Source organism: Macaca thibetana, chromosome 5 (assembly GCF_024542745.1).
Source record: "Macaca thibetana thibetana isolate TM-01 chromosome 5, ASM2454274v1, whole genome shotgun sequence".
Classification (NCBI taxonomy): domain Eukaryota; kingdom Metazoa; phylum Chordata; class Mammalia; order Primates; family Cercopithecidae; genus Macaca; species Macaca thibetana.
The window spans coordinates 85331937-85352684 of NC_065582.1; positions in this window are offsets into that span (position 1 = coordinate 85331937).

Here is a 20748-nt window from a genome sequence, read left to right on the forward strand (position 1 = left end):
TATATTGAGCTAATTAACATATGAAATACCTCAAATATTTATTTGTGGTGAGTGGATATAAAATCTACTCTTTTAGCAATTTTTAAGTATATAATACACTATTGGAAGCGTCTCCAGCTAAGTTAGTTTTCTTTCTGAACAGACATTTCCCATGAACAAGTGCAGAAATTCCCTGTGAACAGGGGAAGTAGTAATGCTGAACAAAACTCAGATGTAAATTTGGAATAAAAAAGGGCTCATGGTTGAGTGCTTTGGGCTATACTTCCATAATCTCTCAAAAAAATAAGTTATTGCCCTCTGAAGTATTTTGATGTAAAATTTTAGGAAGACTTGATAATCTATGAAAGTTGTAGGCCTAAGATCCTAAAAGTTCTGTATCTAAATTCATGTAATCTACAGAAATCTACTTAATGAATCCAGGTTTATTTTTCCTTACTCGTGAGGTAAATGTTGTAATACACATCTACCTCACAAAGGTGTTGTGAGAATTCAATGATATATTATTTATAAAGAAAGTATTGGTTACCTTCCTTCTGTCCCAGTGATAGATCACAACAAGACATTATGAAGAGGGCATGGCCACCATGTCATTCTGGAGAGGGATAGAGTAAAACAAAGAAGGTGATGGGGTAAAGAGCAGTCACCTTCTATATATTGTCTATTTTGTCTATTTTTGGTTTTTTTACTTACCTTTTATATTTACACCTTCTATATACAACAGGATTATAAGCAGCTTGAGTCCAGTGAATATACCATTTAATTTTGCTATCCATCACTGCACTTAGCTTAGAGGAAATAATCACAGCTTGTTATTGATTAATTAATTAATAGATGAATGGTGAACAGATGATTATCATCCCAAGAAATGGGATTTTATTAGTTCTGGGCAACTAGGAAAGTTTTTAACTACAGAGAAATACTGACATGGGCAGCAACTTCATCATACAGCAAAAAGTCTTGTTTTTTGTTTTTTGGTTTTTTTTTTTTTTTTGAGACAGTCTTGCTCTGTAACCCAAGCTGGAGTGGAGGAGGGCAGTGGTGTGAACTTGGCTTTCTGCAACCTCCGCCTCCTGTGTTCCAGCAATTCTCCTGCCTCAGCCTCCCGAGTAGCTGGGACTACAGGCATGCGCCACCACGCCCAGCTATTTTTTGTATTTTTGTAGAGACGGGGTTTCACCATGTTAGCCAGGCTGGTCACAAACTCTTGACATCAGGCAATCCGCCCACCTCAGCCTCCCAATGTGCTGGGATTACAGGCATAAGCCACCATGCCCATCCCAAAAAGTCATTTTATTTAATATTTTTAAAAAGATATTGCCAAGTTTGAGAGGGCAGAATGATCCATTTTACGACTGTGACTAGTACCAGATCACAGATCACATATGTATAAAATACTTGCCTTTGTAGTAGTAACAGAGGCAGTTGGAAGACAGAAAGCAGATGAAACAATCAGCTGTGGAAGCTCTTGTCACCACTTTGTTCAAACATACACTGGAATAATTTGGAATGGTATTGATTTTCAACTTAAACCTGTAAGGAAATATCTCAAGAATTGTTACAGAAAGACTGAATAAATATATATGAGAAAGAGCTCTATAATTTAATTATATTATGTATTAGAGAAAGAGCTCTATATTCCAATGCAACATGTGATTTAGGTATACCTCTCTCCTAGAAGAAAATGCAATTCAAGAGGCAAATTCATGATTTCTTTTTCAGTGGGTTGGGTGGGCTAGCTTACACTAACTTCCAAAAACTCAACTTTTGACCAAAATTCTAGAAAGAAGTTTTAGATTATGACTCAGGATGTGCATGTTAATGTACTTATTTTAACAGCAGCCTCTCTACAAGTCTCCTGACTTAACCTTGTGGGAAAACACTTCCTACCACTAAGGTCATCTACTTGATTACTGATACTTTGAACATGGAGCTTTGGGCATGCCACTTTATAGAAATTTGAAGAGCAATTCTATTTTTCAAAAAGAGTTTTGAATAATGTTAGGATAGATTGCATACATGACTATCAATTCTTCCCTTCCCAACAAAGGAGAGAGTCTGTTTATCCAGCCTTGAATCTTGATTATTCATGTGACTTGCTTCACTGAATGTAACATTAATAAGCACAATGCAAGCAGAGGCTTGCCAAGAATTTGTTTTGGTTCTAATGCTTAGAAGAAGAATAGCATGCCATATTTCTGCATTTAGAACTCATGTGGAGACATGTGTGGCCCAGTTGCTCCTCTTTCATCTTGGGCAATAACCAGACACGGGACTGAGGCCATCCAGGATCAGCCAGCCCTAGTCCACACACAACCTGATCACAGATGCATGAGTAAGCCTAACTGAGACCAGCCAAGATCAGCCTAGAATAGAACTACTCAGCAGCAGTAAAAACTAAATAAATTGTTACCTTAAGCTAGTTTTAGAGCTATTTGGAAGTGTATTTTTGTGCAGCAAACATTTACTAACAGATAAAGTGGTGATTCTTTATCTTTGTTTTATTGATGTTTTAAGGAAATCATTTCTGCTAAAAGGAAATATCTGGTCTTTGCCATGTTAAATCAAGTTTAGCCTAAAGCTGCCTCCTTAAATTTGCAGCACAACTCCCACCCTGCAACACCTCAAATTGTTTCACCTTTTTTTTTTTTTTTTTTTTTTTTTTTTTTTTTTTTTTTTTTTTTGAGACGGAGTCTCGCTCTGTCGCCCAGCCCAGGCTGGAGTGCAGTGGCGCGATCTCGGCTCACTGCAAGCTCCGCCTCCCGGGTTCACGCCATTCTCCTGCCTCAGCCTCCCGAGTAGCTGGGACTACAGGCGCCCACAACCGCGCCCGGCTAATTTTTTGTAATTTTTAGTAGAGACGGGGTTTCACCATGGTCTCGATCTCCTGACCTTGTGATCCGCCCGCCTCGGCCTCCCAAGGTGCTGGGATTACAGGCGTGAGCCACTGCGCCCGGCTGTTTCACCTTTTTTGACAGAACCAAGATATATCTTAAATGTACTTGATTGATGTCTCATGTCTCCCTAAAATGCATAAAACCAAACTGTGCTCTGATTACTTGGGTACATGTTCTGAGGATCTCCTGAAGGCTGTCACAGGCCATGGTCACTCATATTTGACTCAGAATAAATATCTTCAAATATTTTATGTAGTTTGACTCTTTTCCTCAATATAACTCATCATTTAACCAGTTAAGTATTTTGAGTTAGTTTGGGATTAAATACGAGAGTTTTGACAGGGAGCTGAAACAATAGTAGTTTCATTAAAAGTTGATTCTTGGTGCATGTATGTTTTCTATTATAATGAACACAGATAATAATGATGCATATGTGTTTACCTAGATTAGAGAAAGGAAGAGAAAAAAATAAAAATGTTGGAAATGAGATAAAAAGGTATTGATCTCACTGATGTTTCTGAATCTAAGACTGAACTCAACTATTAGTTGCATTTACTGCTTGTTAGATTTACTAAGAAAGTTCTTTAAGGTACTTACAGCCCTAAAATTATTTGCAATATTCAATAGCAAGGGACTTAAATACAGTCCTGATTACACCATCACAAAATGCCAAAAACAATTAGGCACCTTAAAGAAACTACCCAAATAAGTTTAAGATATCACTCAGGCCATAAAAATGTTCTTAAAACTCACTCCACAAAATAGCTAATTGACACATCAGAAACAAAAGCAAAAAAATCACCCTAATTCAAGGCAATTACTTCAGCAATTCAAAATAAAATGTTAAAAGTAACCAAAAAACAAATGCAAAATATTTTAATGACTTTAAATGGCTGTATAATTTCCTCATCACTTCACTTGGCAGAGTTAAGATGGCATTTAACCTAAAATCACATCATTAATAAAAACACTGCACCATGATGCTTTTCTTAATATGCATTCTCAAATTAGCATACAGAGAAAAATGAAACTATAATAGAGATGTACATTTAATTCCTATTTAGGTCACCAGACATTTGTTAGCCTTACCACAGGTTAATACACATGCATTTGCATCTGTTTCTAAATGCTAATTATGTGACCTCAGAACACTCACTTATGGACTTCATTTATTGAAAAATAAGTCCCTATGATTTGATCATAGAATAACTTTTAGTGTCTAACTTTACGTAGTATATTATAGTTTTCAAAACATTTTTGTAAAAAGTATTTTGTTTATTTACAGCAATGATCTATCATAGATATTAATTTGCATATTTTACATTTAAGCAAGTTGGAGTTCATAAGGTTGAATTATTTCAAATGTACAAATGGATAGTATTGAATATTTAAAATACATTTTTAAAAATATGACCCAGAAAAATAGTTGGCATTTAAGAAATATAGGCATGGTATCTGTCTTACATGTATAGTAGGGGTGGACAGTTTTCTAAGATTAGAAGCAAACAGTTGTCAAGCAAGGGTCTGATTTTTGTAAGTCTTGTGGGAAAGAAAGATAATAGAGGGTTTCAGTGCAAAGATATAAAACTACTCTAGATAGTTTAAGCAAAAAGTAATCTAATAAATTGGGTTTTCCAAATTATTGAAATGCCTTGAGAACTAGTGCCTGGGCAGGCCTGGAGAAATGACTCCAGGAACAGCATTACAGAAACTCATCTGCCCAGTGGCAACAGTGCCCAGATTGCTCTTCTCCATTATCCAGCCAGAGTTCCAGATCAGCTTGAATACTTCACCTCTGGGAAGACTTTGCAGAACCTTCAGATTTATGCCACCTCTATAACCTGTATAATATTAGTACAATGCATATTATGTTCTATTTTACTTACAGTCAGCCTTCCTTATCTGTGGGTTCCACATACATGGATTCGACCCAGAGTAAAATGAAAATATTTGGGGAAAAAATTAATGTTTGTGTCTGTACTGAACATGTAGACTTTTTTCTTGTCACTATTCCCTAAACAATACAGTATAACAACTATTTACATAGTATTTACATTATATTGGCATTATAAGTAATTAAAGATGATTTAAGTGTATGGAAAGATGTGTGTAGGTTATATGCAAATACTGTGCCCTTTTATATAAAGCACTTGAACATCACAGGTTTTGGTATCAATGAGGGGTGCTGAAACCAATTGCCCATGGAAACCAAGGGACAGCTATATTTGTTTCAATGTGTACTTCTCCTTCTAAACTCAGTTCTTAAGCATATAGTATCTTTATAGCTATATACCTAGTGTCTATCACAGACCCTAAACTATGGTAGGCCCTCAATAAATTTTATTGTTATAGGTAGATAGATAGGCATGAGTGGGACAGGAGAGGGCTCTCCCTCCACCCACTAGGAATGTCCAGTGATGTTTCGAAAATTGTCACACTGCCTCTCTAAAAATGATAATTCAGCAGCTGGGGAGAGACAATCTTCTATGGTCTACACTTGTTAACATTAAAGTGTTATTAAAGGCAGACACCAGAGAGAAGAAACTTCCTAGGCATGCACATTAAGAGATAAAAATGGCAAAGTATGATCTTCCACATACCCTCAACTGGAAAAAGGAAGAAAGCTTCAGATGGGCCTATGTACACTTCCTAAACACACTGCGCATGCTCACTTCCCAAGGGTATGGAGGGCTCTGCACATGTGGGCTGCCCATCATAAGGGAAGAATCTTGGGAAAGAGGTGAACCTATAAAAGTCCAAGGATCATGGTTGAACGGGACATTTGACTTTCTCTCTTAAACCTTCATGGGTCCACTTGGGTGTCTTTCAAGTGCACCTTCCTTTCTTTCCTGTTCTAAGGCCGTTTTAAATAAACTTGCACTCGTGCTCTGAAACTTGCCTCAGTCTTGTTTTCTGCTTCATGTCCCTCAGTCAAATTCTTTCTTCTGAGAGGGCAAGGGTTAAAGTTGCTTGTAGACGCATGTAGATTTGCTACTGGTAACTTGGGGTAACTTAGATCTCTGCCACCACTAACAGTATTAAATCTTTTTTTCATATCGTCATAATTGTAAGCAGTTACATGAACTAATTAATTACTTGAATTAACTTTTTTAATACTCATAATTTCCCTGTGAAAGAGTTCTGTAAGGAAAATGGCTGTGCTTCAGTCAGTAGGCCGAGGCAGACATCCAGTACAGTATGACACAGCAGGTTTGGAGCCCAGGAGCACAACCCCATGCATTACATAGTGATATTATGTGCCTGCCACTGTTATCCCCACATTGCCTAGACACCCACATAACTGGAAGGCAAAATGTTTCTGGTTTTTGCCAATGCAACGAGCCCCCTGGTGGTTCTACCCCTTAGCATTAACCATCCCTGAAGCGGGTGTCATAACTGTAGAAGTGTAAGTTATGGCCCTTGCGGAGCACACTGCTTGAATACCACCTGAGTTGCCCTCGTTCTGTTAACAGATTAGGTTGATCAAACCAGGAAGGTGGTACTGCAGAACCGTATGGCCCTAGACATATTAACTTTTGCCCAAGGTGGCACTTTTGCTCTTTTGGGACCACAGTGTTGTACCTTCATCCCTGACAATCAACAAAGCATAACAGCAGCTTTCCAAGGAGTTTCCCAGGAAATCAAGGCAGTTGAGAGCCTTACTCATGAATCCCTACAGACATGGTGGGTGTCTCTGGGCTCCGGCCTATGCTGGACCCTAATAATAATGAACAGCACAGCGGGAATATTAGTCATGGGTGTTGCTTCCTGTATTGCTGCTGTGGCCTCTGGGTCCAGGATTCTGCCCTATGGGCATGTCTCCCCACTAGAAGAACTCTCTCAGCCTAAGGGATGGAGTGTAAAAAAATGGCTGTGCTTCAGTCAGGAGTGGGCTGAAGTAGACAAAGTACAATATGACACAGCAGGTTTGGAGCACAGGTGCACAACCCCATGCATTATGTAGCCATTTAATGTAACCTATTTGTGTGAGCTCTTACCTGGCTTTGAGCTACCATTGCCTGTGAATAATATAACTGCACTGCTGACTCTGTAGGAGAGAGAGAATAAAGCCATGTCTCAGCTTCCTGCCATCTCTCAAGAGTTCCTTTGGCTACCTGCCACCCATCCCCCAACTCCTCTCAGACCCCAGCTCAGGTTAGAACCTGACAAGGTTTTATTTGAAGATAGGCAGTCTGGATCCAGAGTTCACATGCTAACCATCACGGTACTTTTCCTCATTGTAAAGATAATGTCTCCCAAAGATCACACCTTTAGAAGGTTAGAGGAAAAGCAATAAGAAAAACAAATGGAATAACAGTACATAAAAAGACTGAAGCTCCAAAGAATCAGTCAAGCTGTAGAGATTAAGCTAACTTAATGAAACTTTACAGGAAAGATTTAAGGGCCACATATTGATGTAAATAATCATCTATGACAGATTATTACTTTTTTACAATCACACAAAGAAAAAGCTAGAGCCTTTTTTAAAGACTTTAAATGTGACACTCAGAATAATTCAGATATGATAGATCACGATTTAATGTGCCGTTTGAGCTCAGCACTCCCTGATATAAAGTTTAATTAAACAAAGTGCATTTTTGTTTTTGTTTTGTTTTGTTTTGCCTTTTTTACGACTTTTATTTAAGTTTGGGGTACATGTGCAGATTTGTTATATGGTAAACCTGTGTTACAGAGGGTTGTTGTAGATTTGTGAATGGAGCTTCGGAGGAGCATTGCTAGAAAATGCAGTCTTTCAGGAAGATAAGAAAAAAGGGCTATTGTCTTTTTTTTTTTTTTTTTTTTTTTTTTTGAGACGGAGTCTCGCTCTGTCGCCCAGGCTGGAGTGCAGTGGCCGGATCTCAGCTCACTGCAAGCTCCGCCTCCCGGGTTTACACCATTCTCCTGCCTCAGCCTCCCGAGTAGCTGGGGCTACAGGTGCCCGCCACCTCGCCTGGCTAGTTTTTTGTATGTTTTTCAGTAGAGACGGGGTTTCACCATGTTAGCCAGGATGGTCTCGATCTCCTGACCTTGTGATCCACCCGTCTCGGCCTCCCAAAGTGCTGGGATTACAGACTTGAGCCACCGCGCCCGGCCTGGCTATTGTCTTTTTTAAACAGTTAAATATTTTTCAGTAAATGTTGGCTATTAAGAGGACTGAAAAATAAAAGCAATAAGAGGTAACCAATTCTCTCTTTCTCCATTTAAAATGTGATTTCAGTGAGAAATTCCTAAAAAGATAAGCAGCATGAGAAAGAAGACAAAGGGAAGATGCCGGACAACCTGGAAATTGGATAATGGAGACCTGGGGAGCGTATAAAAGAGAAACTACTTTGTAATAATTTATATCGATTGTTACTTTCAGTAGATTTTGTGGAGTAGTTCAATATTCCCATAATCCATTCTTTGCGACCTGAAGGAAAGGTGAATGAGATAGCTCAGTTCCATAAAAAGGCAGTGGCAGGTTTGAGACTACTGCTTTGTGCTCTTTAATTTGCCAGCTTTTTGTGTGCATGGTGAGGATTCCTGCCCTCTTAGAAGCAACAAATATCATGAATAACAATCACTCAGTATTCTGAAATCCAAATGAAAGTGCTGGGGGAAAAAAATCTGCATTCCAAGGATTTTTCTAAGCCAATCCTTTAGGCTCAATTCCTCATAAATATTTTATTCTGTTGTCGCTACTCAGGATATATGCATTGTTCTTGGACTACTAGTAAAAAAAGAGATAAAAAGTATCAAGTTTTTTTTACTATCAAGTTTTTTTTTTTTTTTTTTACCTTGGCTACCTCTGTCACCAAATACATTTTTACACAGATACAGTCTTAAAATTTTTTCATAGTACAAAGCTATCCACAATATTTGTGTTGAATACAACACATATACATACAAGCAAGAAACTAACATGAATAACAAGAGATGAGCTAAAGATTCATTCTCAATTAGACTTTTGTTTTTATAAAGGGTGTGTAGCTGTTTTTCATGTCTTTGACCATTGGTGTGAAACCTATATAGAGTCAGGAGAACATATTCATAGTAACCATACATAATTTAGGACTAGATGATGCTTTTCAATTTCATTGTGTGTAAAATAAATTTAATTATGTTTAAGATGGTATACAGAAATGAGTTACTTAGTTACTGAGTGAACTAGCCAAAATTTCAGCATTCATAGCTCATCAACTGTTGCTATTTATCATCAAACCTTTAGTAACTGTCAGGAATCTAAACTTTACTGACTCTTGTGTTAGAAATGTATAACCCATGAAAGTATTCACAAATTTAGAAATCTACTGAGCTCTCAGAATATATATTTCCAAAATAGGGTGAACTTATATCCCCTGGGACAAACCTGTGTTACACCAATTGACTCAGCATTATAATTAGTAGTGCCCTTTCACTATTGATATGATCCTTTTTAGATGATGGATTAAATGGCTTTCTGGGTCATTGATTACAAGATTCTATCTTATAGCCATATTTTAATATTAAATATTTATCAAGATGTTCATGTACTATATCAGCAAAAAATTACTAAAGTTATATAAGGTGATTTGATCTTACCTCTCAATTATTTACTAAAAGACTAAGATGCTCTCTCAAGTAAATACCTCACTTTGGTAAAGTTCCATTACTAAAACTCCCAAGTATCTGAACCTTTCATTGTGTTTCCCTATACTTCTCTTTCAATCCAGTTTGTCAGTGCCTGCTCACAGCCTAATAGAGCAGTGCTTGCAGTGTTAGGGGTCATCAACACTCTGTCAGTGGGTACAAGACTATTTTTAAAATAAACTAAAATACTATTTGCCTTTTTCATTCTTATTCTCTAATAGTGTCTGGTAGTTTTCCAGAGGTTACATGATGTGTGATGATATTATCACTCTGATAGCTAATGGAAAGTATGATTGTATATTCTGTAATGTTCTAGAAGTTTCTGAGGTTTAGGTTTAGGGTATAAAAGGGGGCATGTTCAGAGATTAACTCAATTTTTTCTCAGTACTTCTATTGTGTTTTTACTAAGTACCTTTTCTTATATTTGCCATAATCTGTATAAATTTATTGTCATACAATAAATCATATTTTTAAAATATCAGTGATTTCTTTATGCCTACACAGAAACAAGCAGCAATCTTGTTTTTCAAAAATGTTTGTAAATTTGGTGAAAGTTTTCTATATTTTAATTTTTATATGGAGCTGTTATTATCTTAGTGTTTTAACATATGTAATTCCAAAATTCAAAATGCATATTTATTTTTTTCCATCTATTTTATTTTAAGCTCTGGGGTACATGTGCAGGATGTGCAGGTTTGTTAACACAGGTAAACATGTGCCATAGTGATTTGCTACAAGGATCAACCCATCACCTAGGTGTTAAGCCCAGCATTCATTACCTATTCTTCCTGATGGTCTCCCTTCCTTCACCACCACCCCACCCCTGCAGGCCACAGTATGTGTTGTTCCCTGCCATGTGTCCCATGTGTTCTCATCATTCAGCTCCCACTTAAAAGTGAAAACATGCAGCGTTTGGTTTTCTGTTCCTGCGTTAGTTTGCTGAGGACGATGGCTTCCAGCTTCATCCATGTCCCCACAAAGGACATAATCTCATTTCTTTTTATGGCTGCATGGTATTCCATGGTGAATATGTACCACATTTTCTTTATCCAGTCTATCGTTGATGGGCATATGGGTTGATTCCATCTCTTTGCTATTGTGAATAGTACTGCATTGAACACACATATGCATGTACTGCAACTTTATAATAGAATGATGTATACCCTGTAATGGGATTGTTGGGTCAAATGGTATTTCTATGTTATAACCACATTTTATCTTATGTCAACTGTGTATTAAGGTATTTCTACCTTATAACCATATTTCTAGATTTTGAGGAATTGCCACACTCTTCCACAATGGTTGAACTAATTTATGTTCACACCAACAGTGTATAAGTGTTCCTGTTTCTCCACAACCTCACCAGCATCTGTTGTTTCAGAATAATTGCTATTCTGGTTGGTATGAGATAGTATCTCATTGTGGTTTTGACTGGCATTTCTCTAATGATCAGTGATGTTGAGCTTTTCTTCATATGTTTGTTGGCTGCATTAATGTCTTCTTTTGAGAAGTGTCTGTTCATGTCCTTTGCCCACTTTTTAATGTGGTTGTTTGTTTTTTTCTTGTAAATTTGTTTAAGTTCCTTGTAGACACTGGATATTAGACCTTTGTCAGATGGATAGATTGCAAAAATATTCTCCCATTCTGTAGGTTTTCTGTTCACTCTGATACAACAACAACTAAAAACTCTTCAGGCCAATATCTCTGAAGAAAATAAATGTGAAAATTGTCCATAAAATACTGGCAAACCAAATCCGGAAGCACATCAAAAAGTTTGCCCACCACGATCAAGTTCAGTTCATCCCCAGGATGCAAGGTTGGTTCAACATATGCAAATCAATACATGTAATTCATCACATAAACAGAACTAAAGACAAAAACTGCATGATAATCTCAATAGATCCAGAAAAGACCATCAGTAAAATTCAACATCCCTTCATATTAAAAACTCTCAATAAACCATGTATTGAAGGAACATACCTCAAAATAATAGGAGCTATTTATGACAAACCCATAGTCAATATCATACTGAATGGGCAAAAGCTGGAAGCATTCCTCTTGAATACAAGCCCAAGACCATGATGCCCTCTCTCACCACTCCTATTCAACATAGTATTGGAAGTTGTGGCTAGGGCAATCAGGCAAGAGAAAGAAAAAAGTGTATTCAAATAGGAAGACAAATTATCTTTGTTTGCAGATGACTTGATCTTATATCTAGAAAACCCCATCATCTCAGCCCAAAACCTTCTTAGGCTGATAAGCAACTTCAGCAAAGTCTCAGCATTAAAAAAAAAAAAAAAAAAAAATCAATGTGCAAAAATCACTAACCTTCCTATACACCAACAGGCACATAGAGAGCCAAATCATGAATGAACTCCCATTCACAATTGCTACAAAAGAATAAAATATCTAGGAATACAGCTAACAAGAGAAGTGAAGGACCTCTTCAAGGAGAACTACAAACTGCTGCTCAAGGAAATCAGAAAGGACACAAAGAAATGGAAAAACATTACATGCTTATAGATATGAAGAATAAATATTGTGAAAATGGCCATACTACCCAAAGTAATTTATAGATTCAGTGCTATTCCCATTAAACTATCATTGACAGTCTTGACAGAATTAGAAAAAAACTATTTTAAAATTTATATGAAACAAAAAAAGAGCCCGTATATCCAAGACAATCCTAAGCAAAAGGAACAAAGCTGGAGACATCATGCTACCCACCTTCAATCTATACTATAAGGCTACAGTAACCAAAACAGCATGGTACTAGTACAAAAACAGACACATAGATCAGTGGAACAGAATAGAGAACTCAGAAGTAAGACCCCACCCCTAGAACCATCTGATCTTTCATAAACCTGACAAAAAGAAGCAATGAGGAATGGATTCCCTATTTAATAAATGGTGCTGGGAGAAGTGGCTACCCATATGCAGAAAATTGAAACTGGACCCCTTCCTTACACCACATATAAGAATTAACTCAAGATGTATTAAAGACTTAAATGTAAAACCCAAAACTATAAAAACCCTAGAAGAAAATCTAGACAATACCATTCAGGACGTAGGCAAAGGCAAAGATTTCATGACAAAAACACCTAAAGCAATTGCAACAAAAGTAAAAAAATTGCAAATAGGATCTTATATTTTTTTCTCATGAATCATTCATTGACTTCAAAAGTGAGGAATGCACTCCAAAAAAATTTTAAAGCTGGGCAAAACTGTAAATGATATACAACAATATGAAAGTTACCTTTCCCTTAACTTTAAACATACTGATAATTTACCTTGCTATATGTTATGTAATAGCATGCAATAGAATATTTTCAAATAATATTATACCAGTTACGCTTCAGTGTCATTTTGAGACTGTTGACATTTTAAGATAAAAGAAATTTAGGACCACTTAAAGGCCAATATATCAAGTGCTGACAAAGATATGGAGCAACAAGAATTCTCATTCATTCCTGATGGGAATGCAAACTGATTTGACCACACTGGAAAACCATTTGACAGTTTCTTAGAGAGGTACACAAACCATTATCACACAACTTACAATTTCATTACTAAACAGTTACCCAAATGAATTGAAAATTTATATTGACACGAAAACCTGTACGTAAATATTTGTAGCAGTTTTATTCATAATTGTCCCAAACTGGAAATAACCAAGATGTCCTTTTAACAGGTGACTGAGTAAAAACCCTGTGATACATCTGTGCAATGGAATTCACTTCTCAGCAATAAAACAGAATGAACTATGAATTCATGCAACAACAAGGACAAATTTTAAATACATCTTTCAAATAGAAGAAACCATACCCAAACCTTATGTATTATACAATTCGATTTATATAACATTTTGGAAAAGGCACAAAAACTATAGGAATGGGAAACAGATTAGTGATTGTCATGACTTGGGGGAAGATTCCTACTACAAAAAGACTGTATGAGGGAAATTTTAGGGTGATGGAATTGTTCTGCATGTTACTATGGTGGTGGATACATTTCTTTATGCATCTGTCAAAACCCAAAGAATTGTATACCACATAGAGTAAACTTTACTACATTCCAACTTTTAACAGTTAACTAGATTTGGGGGATCCAAACCCATTTGTTTCTAGTTTTGAAAGCAGACTATGAAAAAATGAATCTAATCGTATTACAAATGTATTGTGTAAAACTTCACTGAAGAGGGTGGGGGAAAATAATCTGATCTATGTAACTTTGGGAAACAGTGTATTAACTGGGTATTTTAAGACAAAAGTTTTCTTTTTAAAATTATAGTACACAAACACTGTACTCAATGGCAAATTTGATTCTCACAAGAGTACAATTTAGTTATTCAGAAACCATTTTGGATGCATACTAGGGTATGCATATAAATAAATAAACGATTCATTAATTAAATGAATTGTAGATGATGGGAGTCAGAGTTCCTACTGTCAGAAAAAGAAATTACAATTAAAAAAAAAAGAAGGCTAGAATAAACTCTGTGGTGCTTTCAGTTGGATATATCAGTATATACTCAAACATTTTAATAAATAGACAAACAAATATAGATATTTCTATGTACATGGACTTCTTACATACAAATATTTCCTGACTAAATTGGCCTATCAGACGGGATTAGAGGCTTTAGAGCCGGTGACACTCCCATAGCAGTGAGCATGCTCTGTGCCCAGATTCTCTTTCCCAAATACCACGCTTTAATGAAGTGAACCAGGTACCCTCAGAGAAATGGTTAATGGTACGGATGAGGGCAGGGAAAATTCAAGATGAGCCTGGAGGAACTGTCATTCCAGAAAAGATACAGGAGCCAACCTAAAAGAGCTCCCAATTGCCAAAGATGAAACGCTCTGAGCAACAAAATAATGACAGTATAAATTAAGTCCAAAGATTGAAATAATCATTCATGAGTCCATACTGATATATATAAATAATTTCATAAATAAATAAGCAAACAACTGGAAAAACGGAGAACTCTACTTTACAAAGCAATTTCAAATAATAAATGTGGAGAAATGAAGGAATGTTACCATTAGAACACCACAATAATTGCTGCAAGCAAAATCCTCTGGCAAATGCTGAGATTAATGGAAGAAATTCTTAGGAAAAATTAATATTTATATATCTCTCCCAAAGTATTGTTTAACTACTGTATTCATACTTCCCTGAAATATTTATTAATTATTATGGTGATTTTAGTCTACACCCACAAACTTTTTATACTCTCCCTTCCAGAAGATGGAGCTTAATCATTCCCAAACCCCTTGAATATGGGCTGAGTCTAGTTACTTGATTCTAAGAAATAGATTATATGACAGGAAAAATATTAACTTTAACCAAGTGATCAAGATTAACATCATCAGTAAGAAGCTATTGAACAAATGTATTACTGATATGATATGAGGAGAGAACTTTGCCTCTGTGTTATTCTTCCCCAAAATGTATAATCTCAGTCTGGTCATGAAAAAAAAAATCACACCAACCTAAACTGAGGGACATTATACAAAATACCTGGTCAATACTTTTCAAAAGTGTCAAGGTCATGATAAAGAAGGAAAGCTGATAAACTGTCACAGACTAGAGGAAACTAAGAAGACATAACTGGTGCTATCTTGGACTGGCTCCTAGAACAAAAGACAGTGAATGAAAACCGGTGAAATTAAAATGAAGTCTGTAGTTCATAGTATTATATGAATATTAATTTCTTGATTGTGATCAATGTAGCCTAGTAACATAAGATGTTAACATTAACAAAAGCTGGCTGAAGGGTGTATGAAAATGCTCTATGCTATCTTTCTAAGTCTTCTATACATATAAAATTATTTCAAAATAAAAAGTTTAAAAAATGATTGGACTTATTTAATTGGTAATAACAAATGGTAAGGTAGTAACAATAAATGTAAAAAAATACCGATTTATAAATATGCATAGAATATGAAAAAATAATTCTCTTCATTTTCAAATAGAAAATGACAGGCTAAAATCCAGGTAAATAAATTGATTTATCTGACTGACTTATATAAATTAGAATTGAAATTCTCTGCACATTCTTTTAAGACTAAAATCTTGAAAATAATCCTGTCCTTGATTTCCCTTAGAAACTTATTCATACGGTTGGGCTTAGGAAACTACTAATTTCTTCAAAAATCTGCTTAACTCTGATTTTATACTTCTAATTAAAGTGCATTATAAATGGATAAAAATGTTTGTCATGGTAAAGAATCACAAAACCATCAAAATCTTTGTGCCAGTGTCAACATTTCACAAAATTGGAAGAGACTGATAGTGTTGAAAAATGTTTATATTGAAGCTTTTCACATAGCTTTAAGATTATAATTTTATTTGTAATAAATGTGGATGCTTGGATTAACACTTTGCACCTTTCATTACAAAACAGTGATGTTAGTGAATGATGGTATAGCAATACCAGCAGTCTCATTGCTTTCCATTTCAAACCAAAATTTTGTCTTATTTTATTGTATTTGTTATTAAATTATAGCATTAGCTAATATTTACTGAGCACCTGGGTCCAAATACTGCAATATTTGCTTTATCTGTATTTTCTCTCTAAGCTTTACAAATACACTATGATAATGGTATTATTACTACATCATTTTACAGAGGAGGGAAATGAGATTCAGTAAGGCCAATGTAAGCAAATCATGCAGTCAGTTAATTAAATAAAAACCCAGAATTTGAACCTAAGTAGTATAACTGCAAAACTTACATTTTTCATTATTATGCTTTTGTATCTTACAAAACTATATCGCATGTCCTTTGGCAATTTGCTGGATATAATTTATTTATTTTATTTTATTTATTTTATTATTATTATTATTATTTTTTTGAGATAGAGTCTCGCTCTGTCGCCCAGGCTGGAGTGCAGTGGTGTGATCTGCAAGCTCCGCCTCCCGGGTTCACGCCATTCTCCTGCCTCAGCCTCCCGAGTAGCTGGGACTACAGGTGCCCACCACCATGCCTGGCTAATTTTTTTGTATTTTCAGTAGAGACTGGGTTTCACCGTGTTAGCCAGGATGGTCGCCATCTCCTAACCTCGTGATGCGCCCGCCTCGGCCTCCCAAAGTGCTGGGATTACAGGCCTGAGCCACCGCGCCCGGCCTTACTGGATATAATTTTTATATGTAATTATGTGCAAATATAAGATTTTGTGTGTCCAAATAAAGAGGTAGTTTGCTCACCACTAACGTTTATGCAACCTGTAAAATATTCAGTGTGATGCTACAGATAAGGAATGGCAACTTTTCACAACTCCTCTGTACATTGACAATGCAAGAGCCACTGAAGAAGTACACCAATCTCATGGTTTAAGGGCAATTCACTTCCCAGGGGATTCCCACAGGATAGCTATTTGCCTGGCAACCGTGTTTAGGGCAGCCAAATGCTTCTATCGCCAAACCTTGGTATTTTAAAGTGACTTTAGAGATTCTAGAGCAATTCATGATTCAAAAAGAATCTGTTCCACTTTAAAATTTCCCATTCCATGATATTTGCTGCATGAAATTACACCAAGTGCTTAGGTTGCTGAGTGTTTTAGAAAGTTTACCCCATACCCTAACTTCTGCCTGGAGGAAACTTACTCAGAATTATCCAGATATACTGAAGTAGTGGCACAGCCAACAAATCTGAAATCTGTATAGACTAAAGATATTTAAGTGCTTAGTTCTTTTTGAATCGGAAGTATCTGTAGGTTTACACCCTTTCGCATTACAAAACAGTAAACATTTCTTTATTCATTGAAAAACACATTCACGTATATTATTTCATTTGATCCTCACAAGTTCCCTGTGAAATAGCTTAGACAGCTAATGCGATTCCTCTATTACAAATTAAACAGTGAGAGAGAGAGAGATTCAAAAATGGTAGGTTATCTGCTCAATACTTCACACTTGTTAGTTAATGGTTCATGATGTCTTCATCTAATGTTTTAAAACTGTATCAGGTATGGGCAAAATCTATAACAATTTCTGTCTTTTACTTTCTTCTACTTTAACCAAATTTGTTATTCTTTATCTTGTATGACTATTGAAACTCACATCCTACTCAGAAACACCTAACAAATTCTCTAAACAAGTTTGTTTAGAATCCAGCAAAATCTTGAGAGATAAGCATTAAAAGTTAAAGAATAGGAGTAGACACATTTGGCAAATGCTAACCAAATAAAGTGAGGATGAGTATCCTAATAGTCATTTAGTTGAAAGAATAGAAGCTACTTAAGATGCTCAAGGGAATTGATAGGAAATAAACTGAGGAGAAAGAACAGCTGAGTATCTACAAAGACTGGAACCAACAACCAAACCATTTTTAGCACCAGGGAAACACTGCCCTCCATGCTGTCTGGATTGTATGGTCTTTGGTCCCTGCTTCTCTCTGCGTGTCTACTCCAATCTTCATTCTCTCTGAACACCATATTTTCTTGCTTCACCCACGCAAAAGTCAAACATAGTCACTTAAGCTCCAGCTTTGCACCACCTTTCTGTTCAAAGTACATAGCAAATAAGAAATCAGTCTATCTCTCAGCTAAAACTCTCAGTAGCACTAGTGTTTAATCAGTTCTGACCTTGGGAAAGAGTCATAGGGTCCAAGGAGGGCATTGAGAATAGAGTAAGGGGTGAGTGTGAAGTTAATGTTAGTTTCTTCTAGAGTGAGTTGTGCAAGAAAGATGGTAAAAATGAGTTTGCAATGTTAACATCCTAATTTTAATTTAATTTTAATGTTTAAAAAGTATCAGTATAGACTCAATTATTGGGTTAATTCAAAATTCTAGTCCATAATGTAGGTATAAAAATTGATACCAACACATACATAAGCAAAGTATTAACTTTGTGCTCATCAAATGAACTTTGGGGCGAATCACACATACATAAGCAAAGTCTTTTAAATACAAAAAAAATAAGAAATTGATGGGCGGCAACAATCAGAAAAAAAAGAAAAAAAATAAGAAATTGATGGCAACAATCAGAGTACGAAATGCTCCCATATCTCTATCTATCTGTGACATGTGAAATGGCCAATTAACAAGACATAGATTACTTTAAATAATGAGACTGAGTTAAATAAATTCATATATATGTAAAAATGTATACCCTTCAAATATAAACCATATCATCTTCTCAGTTCTAAATATTCATAACAATCATAAAAATACCACAAATAAAATTTCAATAATGTGTCAAAATTAGAACATTTATAGGTCATCTTATCTTAATTTCACCCTGTGATTAAATTAATTTAATTAATTTCAAAATTGTAAGTTAACAACAAAAGTATAAGCAACAATATGCACTACTTGCAAGCAATGGAGCTAAAGTGCTTCTATTAAAAAAGAAAAACACTACATATAATGGGTAACAAATTAACCAAATCATAGTACAAGAATGGTGCTTTTTTCTGCTTATTGTAAATATTTTTCATCTAAGAGAACAAATCGTTGTTTATACATATTTTAACCTTGTTTTGAGATTATCAGAGAAGTCAATACTGGCTAAATTCATACTAGCAATGACTGTCATGTTCGGCATATAATAAGTATTTAATATTCCTATTGTGATTGGCTTAATTGATCACAAAAATGAGTAAACCTCTTTTCTAAGTAAGTTGTAACAGCTAGGATTTTCACCCAAGCATATCAGGCATGTGCTTTAGATCTTCTACACATCATATACTCTTTAGGTATCTTACATGCTTTAGGCCATGTAAGGGACATCATCATTTAAATTTTCCATAGCCAGATATGTAAGAGACAACTTTAGTTAGGTGAGCCTACAAGTGGGCAGTCCACTGTGTGCTTAGGAACAGACACTGAGTCAGGCAACTGTAAACACATAATAAAGATCATCTTCTCACAATGCAGGTACTGCTCACGCTGGCCAGCTGCCTCAGGGCTAATGTAGGCCTCCCAGGAAACCTAGTGGTATAGAAATCCATAGATCTCATATGTGTGTGAGGGGCATTATCATATGAACAACCACAACCCACAATTTTACCTTTAATGAAAAGGAAAGTAATGGATGTCATTTGACTGTTTCAAGACTATGTTTCCAGGGAGTATTTATTCTTGAACTTGTTTTTCTCTAACTGCTAATTTTCAGCTCATTTTATTAAGGATTGGCATGTTCATATGTGGCATGATATGAATAATTTAATAGGATAGGAAGTAAATCAAGGTGTAACGCATTAGCCCAGACTATCACAAACTACATTGACAAAGTACAACAGAGGTCTGTCAAGAGCGTTTTCTCCATATTTTTAAGCCAGGGGTTGTGGTTACTATGAACTGCTATGGGCAGCACAGTATGCTCAACACCAGGTAGGATAAAGACATTTTATATGTGTGCTGTTCAACAGACTCAAGAAACTACACAAAGGATTAAAATGTTAGTTCTGCTATGCATACCATCACTATATTCGATTACTGGAATATTGATAATTATAATTGGATGCTAATTTGCATAAAGAATTTAAGTAAGCTAGATGCAAAACTTTACAGATGTTGATATTTTGAGGAATTAGAAGTAGTTGCTAAAATGTTTTCATTTACTCTAATATTTTAAGTACTTCAAAATAAAAACTAGTTTTCATGCTCTTGCTAGGGTACAAATTCATGACAGGACTTTCAGTTGCGTATGCTGCTAGATTATTTTTCCCATTAGATTGTAACTGTTAGTTTAAAAACATTAAAATGAATAAACAAATGACTATAATAACCAAAGGTCAATCAGCTGATTTCTTTGTGTCCGCACCTCAGTTTCTTAACTGTAGTGAACAAAATCTCAGATTATATATAAACCAGAAACTAGAATATGTTGTCTAAATGGTGCAGCAATCCATGCAAAACAAATGTTTGATTTCCAAAAAACTTTTTTTTTACACTAAAGTTTCCTCACCAGCCCTCTCACAACCAGACTGGTTCTACAGAATTGCTGCATAGCACATTACATCAAATAAGTGAAAAACTTTTATATGACACATAAAAGTACAAAATCCCATAAAAATATGAATTTACTATGATTTTTTAAAAATATTACTGAAATTAGTACATTTTCTGTGTTTGTTCTAACTAGAAAATATAACTGGAAAATATAAATTCAAACAATGCATATTGTTATATATGTACATATATTCATGCATATGTATTATGTATGTCTATATATATGTACATGAACACACAATATTAATTTTAAATGGATGATTCATATTTCTCACTTTTTGACCC